Raw genomic sequence first — 17,627 nt, 5'->3', positions numbered from 1 at the left:
ATCTAAGAACATCTTTATTCATTTTTTAAAATTTATTTTTATTTTTTGACTGAGCCCCGCAGCGTGTGGAATTTTAGTTCCCGGCCCCCTGCAGTGGAAGCACGGAGTCTTAACCACTGAACCAACAGTGAGATCCTGAGAATGTCTTTATTTTGCCTTCATTCCTGAAGGATATTTTTTTCTGGATTCAGAATCCTAGATCACCAATTTTTTCTTTCAGCACTTTATAAATGTTCCATTTTAGCACCGTCGTTTCTGGTGAAAATCTATAGTCATTAGAACTCTTATAAATAATGCATCTTTTCTCTCTTGCTGCTTTAAAGATTGTTTTCTTTAACTTTCAGAAGTTTAACTATGATACGTCTGGGTGTGGATTTTGGAGGACTATTCTTTGCAGGGTTTGCTGAATTCCTTGAATTCATAGGTTGATGTTTTTCTTCAAGCTTGGGAAGTTTCCAGCCATGTCTTCCCCACATAATTTCCCACACCATTCTCTTTCTCCTGGCTCCTTCTGAGATCCCAGTGGCATGAAGGTCAGGTCAGACTGTTGGTGTTCCCTCATGTTCCCTCACTAAAGCTCTGTTCTTTTTTTCCTCTCTGTTGATATGATTTCGTCATTTGTATTGAACTAGCTTCGGGCTCATTAAATCTCTTCTCTCTCATCTGAATTCTACTCTTGAGCTCATCCACTGAGTTTTAAATTTTGATTATTGTATTTTTCAGTTCTGAAAACTCCAGTTGGTTCTTCTCTCTTCCTTCAGTTTCTTGGCTGAGACTTACAATGTGTCCATTCATTTACTTGGAGCTCTGTTGTTGCGCTTATTTTAATAATAGCTGCTTTCATGTCTTGTCTGATAATTCTAACACTGGAATCATGTTGGTAGTGGTGTCTGATATCTTTTCCCACGTGAGATGAAATTTTCCCAGTTCTCCCTGTGCTTAGTAATTTTTAAAATTCTTTGTTTATTTATTTATGGCTGGGCTGGGTCCTTGCTGCTTCGTGAGCTTTTCTCTACTTGCAGCAAGTGGAGGCCACCCTCCAGCTGCGGTTCATGCCCTTCTCACTGTGGTGACTTCTCCTGCCGTGGTGAACAGACTCCAGAGCACAGGCTTCGTGCTTTTGGCTCCCAGACCCAGCTGCCCCATGGCATGTGGGATCCTCCTGGACCAGGGGTCAAACCTGTGTCTCCTGTATTAGCAGGCGGATTCTTTACCACTGAGCTACCAGGGAAGCCCTGTCCTTAGTAATTTTGTATCCTGGATGTTCAAAATATTGCTCTGAGGCTCTGAGTCCTGCTTGAATTCCATGGCAAACATTGATATTTTTGTCTTAGCAAATGACTGGCCCAGTTGGGCTCCAGTCTCGAGTTCTAGCCACCTTCTCTGGGCTGTGGTTTCCACCTCAGCTCTCAAGCCTTTTCGACGTTGTGCGGGTCTCTCCTGCTCGGTGCCGTGTGGATGCCACTCGGAGGGGTCTGGGCACTGGTCTGTGCTATGGCTGATTTCTCAGGGAGGCTGGAAGGCTGGGGTTGGACCTGTGTGTGTGCAGCTCGGAAGTGACCAGGAGTCCATAAACGACCGTGTCATCGCTTTCCTGCGTGCTCCCTCTGCTGTCTTCCTGGTGACCTCCGGTTCCCTGGTTTTCCTTTATTTGGCCTCTCGGTCAGAAAGCTGGGCCTTGATCTTCCGGGCTCTGTCAGAGCCAAGGGCTAGGAGGACAGTGAGGGGAGACTCGTGGGGCTTTGCAGCGTCCTCTGGGCCTGGAGAGGAGGGGGCCCCTGTGCTATGGAGTTTGAGGCCCCTGCAGCCCCCTGGTCACTGTGACTGTAGCAGGAAGGCCTCAAGGCAGGAGTGCAAAGAAGCAGAAAAGAAGAAAGCACAGGGAGGTTTCCCCCACTCTCTCTGCATCTCAGGAGTCCCCTTTCGTATTGCTCAAGCCAGAAAGAGGGGCTCCCGGCCCGTCTCTGTCCCTCCCTATGGCTCAACTCAGGTTTCAGGCCACCTGGAGAGACCAGGCCAGGGGTACTGGTTTTGTGGGATCTTGCAATCTGGTCTTCTTCCCCAGTTCCCCTATTACGATATACTTCCTGAGTCCTCAAGGAGCGCCCCCTTGCATTCCATCCATGCGTTATAGCTGCTGTCAGTGGAGGTGACAGGGTGGGGACGGTTTTCTCCTCCTTGCCCAGAACCAGAACCCGTATGCTTTTTAAAATATGTGCATGTATTTTTAAAAGACGTACGCATGCACTTGTGTACACACAGGCACACATGTGCACACACTGCTTAAGTGATGGCGAGGCCCACGTCTGCTAAGACACTGGGCTCCTCCCGGGGCACTGGTGAAGGAGTGGCAGTTTCACGGCCTTGCTCTGCATGGTCCTCGGCCTTGTGGGTCTAAATCACAAGACAGCCTCAAGTTACCTGCAGTTTGAGTTTCAAAGTCTGGTCTGAACAGGCGGATTTCCTCTGACTTCAAACTGTTCCCTGTGAGTGGGTGGTCTTCCACCGCCCAGGAATAGGCAGGTGCCCAGAGCTCGGAGGCCAGTCTACATCAGGGGGAAGACACAGGCCAGATAAGTAAATATTTTAGCCTTTGCAGACCATATAGTCTCTGTTGCAATTACTCAACTCTGATGTCATGTGAAAGCAGCCATATATGATATACAAATGAAAGGGTATGGTTTGTTCCAATAAAACTTTATTTATAAAAACAGGCAGCAGGCTGTAGTTTGCCAATCCGTGTCCTAACTGGTACTTTAACATGATGATAAAAACACTTCTGCTCTGTCTCTTCAGTTCTAAGTAAAAAGCAAACTTCCACCTTCCAGCAATATTAGGAGAAAGCCCACTTAACCATAGACTTTCATGGTAACCAAGTTCCCTCGTTGTGACCCAGCTCCCAAGTCCCCCGGCTTGATTCCACCCACTCTAGTTGAGCGCCCACCACAGAGATTGCATTGTCCTTCCCGCTGGGACCCTACCCCCTTCCCCAGCACATCTTCCTCCTCAGTCCCCCATGAGCTTGGTGGTCCCCTGGGCTCACCACCTGTCACTGGAGACAGAGTCTCACGTGACCAAAGCAAGTTTGACTGAGAAGGCTTGTGATGGGGCCACAAACACAGGCCCAGGGGAGTTTTAGAAAAGGCAGAGGAACCAGAGATCAAATTGCCAACATCCGCTGGATCATCAAAAAAGCAAGACAGTTCCAGAAAAACATCTATTTCTACCTTATTGACTATGCCAAAGCCTTTGACTGTGTGGATCATAATAAACTGTGGAAAATTCTGAAAGAGACGGGAATACCAGACAATCTGACCTGCCTCTTGAGAAACCTGTATGCAGGTCAGGAAGCAACAGTTAGAACTGGACATGGAACAACAGACTGGTTCCAAATAGGAAAAGGAGTATGTCAAGGCTGTATATTGTCACCCTGCTTATTTAACTTATATGCAGAGTACATCATGAGAAACACTGGGCTGGAAGAAGCACAAACTGGAATCAAGATTGCTAGGAGAAATATCAATAACCTTAGATATGCAGATGACACCACCCTTGTGGCAGAAAGTGAAGAACTAAAGAGCCTCTTGATGAAAGTGAAAGAGGAGTGTGAAAAAGTTGGCTTAAAGCCCAACATTCAGAAAACTAAGATCATGGCATTTGGTCCCATCACTTTATGGTAAATAGATGGGGAAACAGTGGAAACAGTGTCAGACTTTATTTTTCTGGGCTCCAAAATCACTGCAGATGGTGACTGCAGCCATGAAATTAAAAGATGCTTACTCCTTGGAAGGAAAGTTATGACCAACCTAGATAGCATATTAAAAATCAGAGACATTTTTGCCAACAAAGTCCGTCTAGTCAAGGCTATGGTTTTTCCAGTGGTCATGTATGAATGTGAGAGTTGGACTATAAAGAAAGCTGAATGCTGAAGAATTGATGCTTTTGAACTGTGGTGTTGGAGAAGACTCTTGAGAGTCCCTTGGACTGCAAGGAGATCCAACCAGTCCATCCTAAAGGAGATCAGTCCTGGGTGTTCATTGGAAGGACTGATGTTGAAGCTGAAACTCCAGTACTTTGGCCACCTCATGCGAAGAACTGACTCATTTGAAAAGACCCTGAAAGATTGAGGGCAGGAGGAGAAGGGGACGACAGAGGGTGAGATGGTTGGATGGCATCACCAACTCAATGGATGTGAGTTTGAGGAACTCTGGGAGTTGGTGATGGACAGGGAGGCCTGGCGTGCTGCAGTTCATGGGGTTGCAGAGTCGGACACGACTGAGCGACTGAACTAACTGACTGACTGACTGACTATGCTGTACAATGTATCTTGTGTAGCTTATTTTATAAATGATTGTTTGTGCCTCCTTATCCCCTACCCTGTCTTGTCCCTCTCCCCTCCTCTCTTCCCAGTGGTAACCACTAGTTTGTTCTCAGTTTCTTCATCGTTACGTTCACTAGTTTGTTACATTTTTTTAGACTCCACATATAAGTGATATCACGGAGAAGGTGGTGGCACCCCACTCCAATGCTCTTGCCTAGAAAATCCCATGGATGGAGGAGCCTGGTAGGCTGCAGTCCATGGGGTCGCTAAGAGTCGGACACGACTGAGCGATTTCACTTTCACTTTTCACTTTCATGCATTGGAGAAGGAAATGGCAACCCACTCCAGTGTTCTTGCCTGGAGAATCCCAGGGACTGGGGAGCCTGGTGGGCCCCGTCTGTGGGGTTGCACAGAGTCGGACATGACGGAAGCGACTTAGCAGCAGCAGCAGCATAAGTGATATGATACAGAATTTGTCTTTCTCTGTCTGACTTATTTCACTTAGCATAATGCCCTCCAAGTCATTCATGTTGCTGCAGATTTCTCTCTTTTTTATGGCTGAGTGATATTCCATTGCATACACGCACCGTATCTTCTTTATCCACTCATCTGTGGAGGGACACTTAGGTTGTTTACCTGTCTTTGCAATTGTAAATAGTGCTGCTATCAGCTTTGGGGTGTATACATCTTTTCAAATTAGTGTTTGGGGGTTTTTTGGATGTATATCCAGGAGTGGAAATACTGGGTCACTTAGTACTTCTATTTTTAGTTTTTTGAGAAGCCTCCATATTGTTTTCCACAGTGGTTGCACCAATTTACATCCATGAGGGCTATTTAAAAACCTAGCTGGGGGGCTGTCCTGGTGGCCCAGTGGTTAAGTCTCCACGCTTCCAATGTATGAAAGCATTCCAGGATGCTTGAATTCGACGCCTGGTCAGGGAACTAGGAGCCTATATACCATGCACCATGACCAAAACAAATAAAATAAAAGCACATCTGGACACAGCGTGGCCGATCAGCAGATTCCACGTGCCAAAAGCCCCTGGCAGCAGAATATCTGCCTGACTGGCTGTGGCCATGAACACATGGGCGGGGAGCACGCCTTCAGTTCCTGCCCCAGTTCCTGGGACTTGCTCGGGAGCCACAGCTACACCCCTGCCGAACTGAAGTCCTGGTGGACGTGGCTCCGTGGTTGGTGCCAGAGTTTCCTACGGGCACTTGTTTGTTCATCCACTTATTCCCGTGTGCACCAAATGCCAAGACTGTGAGCCAAAGAGTGAAAGGCCTGCCCTCAAGGAGCACAGACTCTAGCTGTGGGGAGACAGATGACAAAGCAGACGAGCCGTGAGGTTGGATGTTAGCTAGAGATGGGCGCCTGGGAGGACACGCTTCCAGAAAGAGGGCCCAGCAGACACCCAGAAGAGAGGTGTGTCTAGGAGAAGGGAGGGAGGCCCCTGGGGGACCCTCCCCAGCCCAGACCCCTGAGCTGTGCAGAAGGCCAAGGGCAGGGGGAGGCGTGCTGGGAGGAACGAAAGAGAGGGAGCAGCCACTGTCATGCTGTCGACGACCTTGAACCAACTGACCGGAAGGCCGGGGATCTGGACGCCGAGTGACCCCCAGAGACGCCAGCCTTCCCAACCTCAAAACATTCAAAAGTCTTAATTTGTGAAAGTTACTTATCTAAGTGACTGTTTCCAGGGTGTAAGCGTTCAGCCTAGACTTCAGAGGCATGGAATCGGGAGGTTGGATGGTTGGGTGAGTCTCACTGGTGAGTTAAACCCCCTGGAACCCGTGACACAAAGATCCAGCCACAGTCCAGACACGGGAGCCAGACAATCATATGATTGTCTGTGTAAAGCTTTTTTCATCTCTGTAAGTTACCGAGTCATTGTTTCTGGGGAAAACACGATGGCACTCTGTGATTTTAGCTGGGCATCCCACTTGCCCTTGGTGATCTAGAATAGTCTCTAAACATACATTTAACTCCTATAAGCCTTTCTTGAGCTTATGCAAGCCTGGCTGCACAGCTGCAGCGTGGACAAAGCATGAGACCAGGCATCTCAAGTCCTCCCCAGCAGCTACATCGTTATCAAAGTGGTCAGAACACTTATGACTATTATTAATTAATCATATCATAAGTGATACTACTACTATTTATGTTGTACTATACGACTCTATTGTGCATTATGTTGAACACTTGGTTGAATTAAAACTATTTGTCTTATTAATTATCGTTCTTGTTGTTCACTCGCTGTCTTGTCCCACTCTTTGCGACCCCATGGACTGCAGCACGCCAGGCTTCCCTGTTCCTTCAGTGTCTCCCGGAGTTTGCTCAGATTCATGTCCATCGAGTCGGTGATGCCATCCACCCATCTCATCCTCTGTTGGCCCTTCTCCTCCTGCCCTCAACCTTTCCCAGCATCAGGCTCTTTTCCAGGGAGTCAGCTCTTTGCATCAGGTGGCCAAAGTATTGGACCTGCAGCTTCCGCCTCAGTCCCTCAAATGAATATTCAGGATCACAGCATTGTCGTGGCAAAGAGGCTTGTGTAAGTCAGTGAATCTCTGAGCCACGCCATGCAGGGCTACCCAGGACAGACAGGTCATAGTGAGGAGTTCTGGAAAAAGTGGCCCACTGGAGGAGGGAATGGCAAATCAGTCCAGTTGTTGCAGCGAGAACCCCATGAACAGTATGAAAAGGCAAAAAGATATAATAGTGGAAGATAATTATCATTATCATTGCTGTTTTGGTAATGGTGGCCGTTGTTGTCTGGACTCCAAACAAAGGCTTGGGAGGCCGGTCTGGCGCCTGGTCCCCTGCGCCTCACCGTGAGGACACGGTGCAGACAGGCTGTGCTTATTACACTGTTGATGGTGACCACTGACTGGGGTCTAGGACTGAGGGCCGTGTTCATGACCTTGTTTAATCTGTGCAGCAGCCCAGTAGAGGCGGGGCTGTCATCGTCCATGTTTTAGGGATGCAGCATCTTAAGGCTTTCAGGGTCTTGCCCAGCGTCCCCACAGTCAGCCCCTGAACCAAGATGTTTTTGGCCCCTCTGTTCTTGTCTGATCATCACTCGGCTGTGTCTCTCCAGCGAGTACCTCACCTTCGTCCGCCTCTGTGTCTCCACTGGGCTCAGACTTGCGCTCTAGAGCTCCTTCTAGCCTGACATTCTGATTCCGATCATGTCCAGGCCATTGTTACCTGCCAAGTAAAGAAATATCTCCTTTAATTTGTTTTAAAATTTCTTCTGAGCTTCCAGGGGCATCCAGTACCTTTTTCATCTCTTCCCAGTAGAGACAGAATTTCAAGAGGAAGAGGTAAGGCGCCTAATTATGTGCTCTGTTTGTTGAGAAACAAAACAAACCCTCATCCAAAATAAACAGGCTTTCTTGCTTATATGCATATTCATTTGTATGGTAATTATTATTATTTAGCTACGCAGGGACTGGATGGGTAATTCAGAGCACAGAGAGGAGGCAGGGAGCAGTGTTCGGGGAAAAAGATGCAATCACAACCCGCCAGTGTTCTCTGTTAATGTTGCCTTTTTCCCTTTTTTTTTTTGGTCTAATGTAATGCTCTTTGAAGTGACCACCAAATATATTAAAAAAAGAGAAATTAGTGCTTTGTATCGGGATTATCGAAAGCAGGTGGGCGCTACATGTCAGGGACCCATTGCCTTTCCTTTAGGGGCAGCCGAGTTCTTGGAGTCCAAGAGTGCCTGGTGCTTGAGACCGTGTCTGTAGGGCCAGGGGAGCCAAGAAGTGAGGCAGGGGGTTCACGAAGCCTGGCAGAGGCTCAACACCAGAGAGATTCCACACCTCACCGTCACCTCCATAGTCACCTCCGCTGTTGTTGTTTTAATGTGTTTCGTCTTTGATTGTGCCCACTCTTAGTTCCAGCAAGTGGAAACTAGTTCCCTGACCAGGGATGGAACCCAGGCCCCCTGCATTGGGAGCCCAGAGTCTTAGCCACTGGGCCACCAGGCCTCCACTGTTCTTTGGATTACTAAGAAACCCTTTCCCTCTTTGGCCCCTAATCTGTCTCCCACAGTGACCAGGGTTTCTTCCTAATCCTTTCTTCATATTGTTTCTGGAGGGCTTGCTTTTCAAAAATGAATGAATTTATTTCTTCACTGCAGAATGTTCAGTTCAGTTCAGTCACTTAGTTGTGTCCGACTCTTTGCAACCCCATGAACCACAGCACGCTAGGCCTGTCTGTCCATCACCAACTCCCAGAGTCCACCCAAACCCATGTCCATCGAGTCAGTGGTGCCATCCAACCATCTCATGCTCCGTCATCCCCTTCTCCTCCTGCCCTCAATCTTTCCCAGCATCAGGGTCTTTTCAAATGAGTCAGTTCTTCACATCAGGTAGCCAAAGTATTGGAGTTTCAGCTTCAACATCGGTCCTCCCAACACTCAGGACTGATCTCCTTTAGGATGGACTTGTTGGATCTCCTTGCAGTCCAAGGGACTCTCAAGAATCTTCTCCAACACCACAGTTCAAAGCATCAATTCTTTGGTGCTCAGCTTTCTTTATAGTACAAGTTTCACATCCATATATGACCACTGGAAAAACCATAGCCTTGACTAGACAGGACCTTTGTTGGCAAAGTAATGTCTCTGCTTTTGAATATGCTGTCTAGGTTGGTCATAACTTTCCTTCCAAGGAGTAAGCGTCTTTTAATTTCATGGCTGCAATCACCATCTGCAGTGATTTTGGAGCCCAGAAAAATAAAGTCTGACACTGTTTCCCCATCTATTTCCCATGAAGTGATGGGACCAGATGCCATGATCTTAGCTTTCTGAATGTTGAGCTTTAAGCCAACTTTTTCACACTCCTCTTTCACTTTCATCAAGAGGCTCTTTCTCTTTAGTTCTTCTTCACTTTCTGCCATAAGGGTGGTGTCATCTGCATATCTGAGGTTATTGATATTTCTCCCAGCAATCTTGATTCCAGCTTGTGCTTCTTCCAGTCCAGCGTTTCTCATGATGTACTCTGCGTATAAGTTAAATTGGCAGGGTGACAATATACAGCCTTGACATACTCCTTTTCCTATTTGGAACCAGTCTGTTGTTCCATGTCCAGTTCTAACTGTTGCTTCCTGACCTGCATACAGGTTTCTCAAGAGGCAGGTCAGGTGGTCTGGTATTCCCATCTCTTGAAGAATTTTCCACAGTTTATTGTGATCCACACAGTCAAAGGCTTTGGCATAGATGTTTTTCTGGAACTGTCTTCCTTTTTCGATGATCCAGCAGATGTTGGCAATTTGATCTCTGGTTCCTCTGCCTTTTCTAAAACCAGCTTGAACATCTGGAAGTTCATGGTTCATGCATTGCTGAAGCCTGGCTTGGAGAATTTTGAGCATTACTTTACTAGCATGTGAGATGAGTGCAATTGTGCGGTAGTTTGAGCATTCTTTGGCATTGCCTTTCTTTGGGATTGGAATGAAAACTGACCTTTTCCAGTCCTGTGGTCACTGCTGAATTTTCCAAATTTGCTGGCATATTGAGTGCAGCACTTTCACAGCATCATCCTTCAGGATCTGAAATAGCTCCATGGAATTCATCACCTCCACTAGCTTTGTTCATAGTGATGCTTTCTAAGGCCCGCTTGACTTCACATTCCAGGATGTCTGGCTCTAGGTGAGTGATCACATCATTGTGATTATCTTGGTCGTGAAGATCTTTTTTGTACAGTTCTTCTGTGTATTCTTGCCACCTCTTCTTAATATCTTCTGCTTCTGTTAGGTCCATACCATTTCTGTCCTTTATTGAGCCCATCTTTTCATGAAATGTTCCGTTGGTATCTCTAATTTTCTTGAAGGATCTTTAGTCTTTCCCATTCTATTGTTTTCCTCTATTTCTTTGCACTGATCGCTGAGGAAGGCTTTCTTATCCCTCCTTGCTATTCTTTGGAACTCTGCATTCAAATGGGTATATCTTTCCTTTTCTCCTTTGCTTTTTGTTTCCCTTCTTTTCACAGCTATTTGTAAGGCAGATTGTTCACACGGTTCAAAATTCAAAATGTTCCCAGTCTTCCTCAAACTCCTGTCCCGCAGCCACCTGGCTCCCCTCCTGGAGAGATGTTGATATTCTCTGGAGAGCATGTTCTTCAGAAGATTATTTTATACTTAGAGAAGTATTTGTCTTTATTTATTTTTTTTTTTTGAGTTATGGTACCAATTTGTTTTTTCATTTTTTAACTGGAGCATAGTTGAGTTCCAATGTTGTGTTAGTTTCAGATGTACAGCAAAGTGATTCAGTTACACATATATGTTTGTTAATTCTTTTTTAGACTCTTTTCTCCTATGGGTTATCACAGAGCACTGAGCAGAGCTCCCTGTGCGACACAGTAGGTCCTTGTTGGTTGTCTGTCCTGTGTGCAGCAGCGTGTTTGTGTCCATCCCAGCCTCCTGATTCATCCTCCCCCCACATCTCCTCTTTGGTGACCGGAAGTTTGCTTTTGATATCTGTAAGTCTGTTTCTGTTTTGTGAATTAGTCCATTTGTATGATTTTTAAAAATCAGATTCCATCTGTGAGTGATTTCATACAGTATTTGTCTTGCTCTTTCTGACTTACTTCACATACTCTCTAGGTCCGTCCATGTTGCTGCAAGTGGCGTTATTTTATTCTTTTTTATGGCTGCACACCACATCTTTGTCCATTCCTCCGTTGATGGACATTTCGGCTGCTTCCGTGTCTTAGCTATTGTGAACAGTGCTGCAATGAACATTGGGGCGCATGAATATATGCCCAGAGTGGGATTGCTGGACTGTGTGTATATGTGTTAATTGCTCAGTCGTGTCTGACTCTTGCAACTCCATGGACTATAGCCCACCAGGCTCCTCTGTCCATGAAATTCTCCAGGCAAGAATACTGGAGTCGGTGGCCATTCCCTTCTCCAGGGGCTCTTCCTGACCCCGGGATCGAGCCCAGTCTCCTATATTGGCAGGCGGGTTCTTCACCACAGAGCAACCAGGGAAGCCTCTGGTGTGGTTGCATTGCATTATCTAAGACTTCACCTTAGCAGATGAGAGAGAAAGCATCTCTGGCTGGCCACTGTGTTGAAGAAGCCTGTGGGGGCCTCCTGGAGGACCCAATGGCAGGCCCCCGCCTCCAGCCAGCAAGGAACTAGAGCCCTCAGTCACAGAGCAGCATGGAAGGAAGTTCTTCCACAGCCTGAGCTTGGACACAGTTGGATCTGGAAGCAATTCTTCCCCAGTTTGGCCTCCAGATGCAAGTGCAGTCCCCTGACACTTCGATGGCCAAGAGGCCAGCAGAGAGCCCAGCTCAGCAGTGCTCGGACTCCACATCCATGGGCACCATGGGGTGGATGTGCGGTTTTAAGCCTACGGTTGTGGTCATTTGTTACAGAGCAACAGAAAACGAGCACACCACGTTCTCTTCATTGAGACAGCCCACCGCTCCTGCCTCGTGGCTGGCCAGCTGCTTCTTGATTCTTAGTCTCCGGGCAGAGTCCCTTGTTCAGGCAGACTGTTGCATGAGCCCACAGCACCCTTCTCTTCTCTGTGAGCTCTGTGAAGGCAAGGTCCCATCTGTGCCAGTCATCACAGAATCCCACAGCAACTCCCATGGTACCTGGGTACAGACTCAGGAAATATCTATGAAATGAATGAACAAGGGAATGCCATTCACATAATTCCATGAAATCTGTTCCCAACTTGCTGTTGGCCCAAGGAGGGGAAGGTGTTTAAAATCCATCAAGCCTGCTCTGTGGAATGTGAATGTTCTAGTTTTGTCGGTAGGAATAGATGATTACGTCTGGAGATTATTTTCCATTATCAGCGCTTTCAAGGCTCATGTTTGGTGTGGTCTTCTCTAGCTTGACCAGGCTCAGCCAGTGCACCACCAGGACCGGGGTTCCAGTGTTTGGGAACCTGCCTTCGCTTGGGGCTTGGCATCCTGTGCTGAGGCTCCCTGTGTCCTCCTTGTCTCTAATCGACTGTGACAAGGACAGACCACTCAGACACTTGATTTTGAAATAGTAAATAACAGCGTTTCATAGAAGTCTCTGTGCCTGGTGGATGAATTTCAGTTTGTCTCACCAACTTTCTTAAAAACAAATTTCTTGAAAATATTCGTGCCTAAAACCTTTTCTGAAAGGGGAAACTGAGGCCCAGATGGGGGAAGGGCTTAGCCTAGATCAGGGACCCGTGGGCCAGGATAGGTGTGACCGCCCTCTCCTGGCTGCCAGGCCAGGCTGTAGCCCAGGACTCAGTGAGCTTGTGCTGGCTCTTTGACAAAGGCATGTCCGTGTCCCCAGGACCAGACCGAGTCGGAATGTGACTGTCCGGACGTATCTGGTCCAGGAGGGAAAGAAGAAATCTTTGCATGTAGGGTCAGCCGCCTCCCCAGCTGTGGGGAGGGAACGGGTGTGACCGATTGTAAAGGCTCATCAGACAGTGGGTGTTTCATCACCCTGAAAAGGCAGAGGCCTCCGCAGATGGCTCATGTCCACCTCTGCTGGCCCTCGCATACCTGGGCTGGGGGTGGCAGCAGGACCTGGCGGGGGGCATCTGCTCAGGCCCCGCCTGGCTGGATGTGGGCGCCCTGGGGCTGCAGGTAGGCCGAGAGGGCTCTGGGGGGTGCAGCCCAGTGTACAGCCCCGAGCCTGGCCCAAGGCCCATGAGGCAGGGTTACCTGCTTTCCTGGTGAGGTGAATGGACAAGAGCAGCAGGAAGCTGCCTCCTCCGCGGTCTCCCTGGGCGCTAGGGTGGGGCCTCTGCTCTCCGGGTCCTGTGGGCTCCAACCCATCAGTGAGCCCGCAGCGTGATCCCAGAATTGTTGTTCCGATGAGTTCTGCAGCGTCCTGCACCTATGAGGATGAGAGCTAACAGTAATTGTAGGGCCTGGGGGTCAAACAGCGACATCTCAGAGCCAGCTGGAGCCTCCCCGCCCTGGCTTCTGTCCACATGCCGCGGCTTTTTTTCCCTCCTCTGAACTGCCACGTGGGCTGGAGTTCCAGGGCTCCGGAGGTTAGGGTTGCTTCTTGCCAGGCGTCAGGCCAGAAGCCCCTGCAGGCTGGGCCGGGCTGGGCAGCAGCCTTTAGTGGGAGTGAGGCAGGGGTCAGCATGCTGGGGGCTCCCGTGGCAGCCAGCGCCCTCCACAGTCGTGCTCCATGTCACAGCACCTCTCCTTTCCGTTTCCCAAACCAGGGTGCTCGGAGTCCCGCCCACCGAGTGGATAGCCCACCCTGATAGCACAGACTCACCTGTTGTATCTGTGTTTCCCCGCACCCCTCCCCCAGGGTGGCCAAGCAGAGGCCTGCGTTCAGGGTGCTGAGTTCTAACCATCATCTCCTCATCCCCAGCCCTGGGTCAGGAAGTCTTCCCAATGCCCCCACCAAAAGCAAAGCCCCAAAAAGCAGAACCTGTCCCCCCAGGACTGTGGTTTGTTCAATGGGACAGGCCAGACTTCAATAGCCAGGCCCCGACTTCAGTGAGTTCAGAAAATGCCACCGTGCCTCAGGACTCGTCGGCCTCTGGGATGGTGGCGAAGATCGGGAAGGAGGCAAACGAAGGCCAGAACCAAGCCCTGCGTGGGTGCTGGGGCCACAGTGGGTCCATCAGGAGGAAGGTACATTCGCGGTTCACCAGCCTTTCCCTGCACACGCTGGGGGAGTCACCGCCACACTTGTGCGATCTGGACCACCGTCCTGTGAGGTTTCTACACCCAAGACTCCTGGGCACTACTGTGCGGCAGGGAGCATCCTCGGTCCTGTGGGGGACAACAGAATGAAGGAACCGGTGCCCGCTTTCACGGGCCGGCACTAGCGGTGCAGGCAGGCCTTTAGCACTGATTCCTCCTGCTGTGCAGAGCAGGAAGCTGCAGCACCCAAACCCGCTGCTGATGTAAAGGAAAGACACGTGTGTTGCCTGGAGGAGAAACCGCTCGCTCTTCCAGACAGATGTCCTGCAAGTTCAGTGTCTGCTCCACGTCATCTCCCTCCTTAAACTGGAGTGACGTCGCCGAAGGCAAACCTCTGACCACACCCCCTGCTTGGAGAAAATCCCCAAGGCAGACTGGAAGGGGGGTCGTCCCCCACCCCCAGTGACCAATGCCAGGTGGAGACCTTTCCTTTACAGAAAATGGCAAGCGAGCCTTTGCGTTCACAGGTTAACTTCTTTTTGAAAGTGAAAGTCGCTCAGTTGTGACCGACTCTTTGTGACCCCATGGACTATACAGTCCATGGAATTCTCCAGGCCAGAATACTGGAGTGGGTAGCCTTTCCTTTATCCAGGGGATCTTCCCAACCTAGGGATTGAACCCAGGTTTCCCACGTTGCAGGCGGATTCTTTACCAGCTGAGCCACAAGGGAAGCCCAAGTATACTGGAGTGGGTAGCCTATGCTTTCTCCAGGGATCTTCCCGACCCAGGAATCAAACCGGAGTCTCCTGCATTGTAGGCAGATTCTTCTTTTTAATCTCATTCAATATACTGGAGACATTCAGTTATTTCATGAGAAAGGAAGTGATGCTGGAGCATACTTTTTTTAAAGGTTTTTTTTTTAATTTGATGTGGACCATTTTAAAAGTCTTTACTGAATTTGTTGTAGTGTTGCTTCTGTTTTATGTTTTGGTTTTCTGGCCGAGAGGCGTGTGGTATCTTAGCTTCCCCCTCCGGCGATGGAACTCATGTTGCCTGCATTGGAAGGCGAAGTCTTAACCACCGGACCACCAGGGAAGTCCTGCATACTTTTGACTGTGGAACCAAAAGTTTAAAATTTACTTCGCAGGTTTCTAGAGTCTTGTTTATTTTTTCCTCTTTGCTCTCAGATTTATGCTTCCCTGCCCATAACGGGAGTCCGTATTTTATGGTTGAAATGCTGTTGGAGCGGAGGAGCCCGATTCTGGTCTGCAGAACCACCCGCTGTTTGTTTTATTTCTCCTGGCGGTGTCATTGGGCTGGCATTAATTACCGGGCTCCTGTCCTCCGACAGAGGGAATGCAGAATTTTCCTGGCGTTGTTCTGATGCTCACGCGTTGGTAGATGTCACCCGCAGCCTCTGAGGAGTGCGGGTTTATTGATCCACAGCTTTGCTGAGGCCCAGGGCTGTGTGTTCCTCTTATCCACACGCAGCCAGGATGGCGGGGCCTCCGAGGGCGGGTCTGAACTCCACTCGGAAAACTTCTGGCGTGCAGCGCTGTGCAGCAGGGCTCTGGGGGCCAGGGTGGGTGCGGGTGGAGCCCGGTGAGGATCCCCTCGTGGGTCCCTTGCTTGTGGGTGTTTCTGGGCCCTTTGTGGTGTGACGTCAGGCTTGTTGGTGGCACATGTGGCCCCCCTGTCTGCACGCTGAGCAGCAGTGTCCGGGTGCTGTGTGGGCAGCAGGTCCTGACGCTCTCAGGACCCCTCTCGCTGCCGTCAGGGAGGAAGAAGAGATGACTGCAGTGCGGGGCAGAGCCCAATGTTCTAGCCCCAGAGAGCGCTGGAGAGGCCCAGTGGTACTGGAGACAGGACTGGACTTGGGCCCACCAGCCATGTCGCCCTTGGCTGGATGATGGATCCAGAGGCTGCAGCAGGGGGCCTGCCCCACCCAAGAGCTGGAAACGGCCCACAGGAGGGCGGCGCCAAAGGGCACCCTCAGTTCCCCAGTGCCAGGCTCTTGGTGTGACTTAGTTTTCCGGTCAGGGGTCAACCCAGAAAAGCATGGCATGTGCCCGAGGCTGGGAACGGCGCCAGCTGCCGTCGGCCGTCCAGTACCTACCATCAGCCAGACCTCGGGCCGGCAGTTCCCGCCCGTCACGGCACCTCACCCTGAACCCCAGGGCGATGATGCTGATAATGTCAGCATTATCCCCGCTTTGCAGATCAATTGTTATGGCTGGTAAGTGCGGGTCCGGGGTCCCAGCTGGCTCAACATTGTCATTCAGAGCATGTTTTAAGAATTGCAGAAACTAAAATGATTGATTTTTAGCTATAATCTGTAACATATTAACTACCTCCAATTTGAATTATACATACTACTGACAACCACTCCAGTATTCTTGCCTGAAAAGTCCCACAGACAGAGGAACCTGGCGGACTACAGTCCAATGAGTCTCAAAGAGTCCAACACGACTGAGCCCAGCACAGGACACACTTATAATGTTAATTATAAATAAACATATTGCTTAGAATACCAGAGCATGTGTGCATATGTTTTTCAGTGTGCTTTTGACTTGTTTAGGCTGTGTGGAATTCACTAGGCTCTCAACTGATGAAGTCTCGTTCTCCGGAGTAGGCCCCGTCGCATTCTCCTTCTGACACTTGGTCAGGTTGGGTTTTTCCTGGAGCAGCACCCTAGGGTCTAGTCTCTGGCAGCAGGCCACGGGCCTGAGTTGAGATGAGCTTAGAAAGGGTGGAAAGTGGTCTGGGCTTCCTCGTGGGTTGAGAGTGAATGTCCCAGGGCACTGAGCCCGAGGAAGAAGGTGGTTCCGACTGGGACGGAGGGAGTGAGAGGCGGCAGGGCCCGGCGTCCACGGAGCCCAGGTGACTCCTTAGACCTCGCCTCTCTCTCTCTCCTTTCCAAATCCACTGATCCAGGCGTGGCTCAGAGCCAGGCAGCCAGCCCCTCAACTCCCACCCCTCCCTTGGACCTGGCGCTCTCTCCCCCTCGTCCTGGGGCCTGAGAAGCTTGCTGGGTGCCAGAGGCTGGGAAGAGCCCAAGCTGCTGAAGTAAGTGACGCGGACATGCCAGGGACCGCGGGACAGAGGAAAGTGACCCATGGCGCCGCCCCCACCGAGGTAGGGGGTGAGGGGACAGCTGCTCCTGGTGGAGGTGGGCCCTGAGCGTCAGCCAGAGTCCTGCCCGCCTCTCCGGGCCTGAAGCGGCAGCCTTGTAATCAGCTGCGTGGAGACGCGGCCTCTCTGTTTTGTGGAAACGCCCATGATCCTGCACCACAGGTTGTTCTTAGCGGGGAGAAAGTCGCCTGCTCCGGGTCGGGTGCTGGTCATCCCGCTTCTCGTTAATAATCCGACGCAGTCACTGCAGGGACTTTTTCTTAGAGGGTCTGACTGCCCCCATTTTGCAGTCGAGGATACTGAGACTCAGGTTTTGGGTAATTCATGATCACAAGGCTACAGGCTTAGAGCCCGTGGCCAGTGCTTTCCCTGCCCCAAGGGTGGGTGTGGGGGTCCCAGGACAAGGGGGAGGGAGCTGCAGCTCGAGGAGGAAGTGGAAATCAAGGGGCTGGCTGCTTGGCTCAGAGCCGCACCTGCATCAGTGGATTTGGAATGGAGAAGGAGAGATGAGGTCCAAGGAGCCACCTGGGGTCAGTGGAGTCTGGGCTTGCAACTCCTGAGA

At 50.0% G+C, this 17,627-nt stretch overlaps 1 protein-coding gene across 1 annotated transcript in view; it reads left to right on the top strand.

Moving 5' to 3' along the window:
• The window catches only part of AK8 (adenylate kinase 8), a 135,560-nt gene that overhangs the window by 24,532 nt on the left and 93,401 nt on the right, over window positions 1-17,627 (top strand).

This window comes from Bos indicus x Bos taurus, chromosome 11, assembly GCF_003369695.1.
Source record: "Bos indicus x Bos taurus breed Angus x Brahman F1 hybrid chromosome 11, Bos_hybrid_MaternalHap_v2.0, whole genome shotgun sequence".
NCBI lineage: Eukaryota > Metazoa > Chordata > Mammalia > Artiodactyla > Bovidae > Bos > Bos indicus x Bos taurus.
The sequence above is the reverse complement of the archived record's forward strand: the minus strand, read 5'-3'. Positions and strand labels throughout refer to the sequence as shown.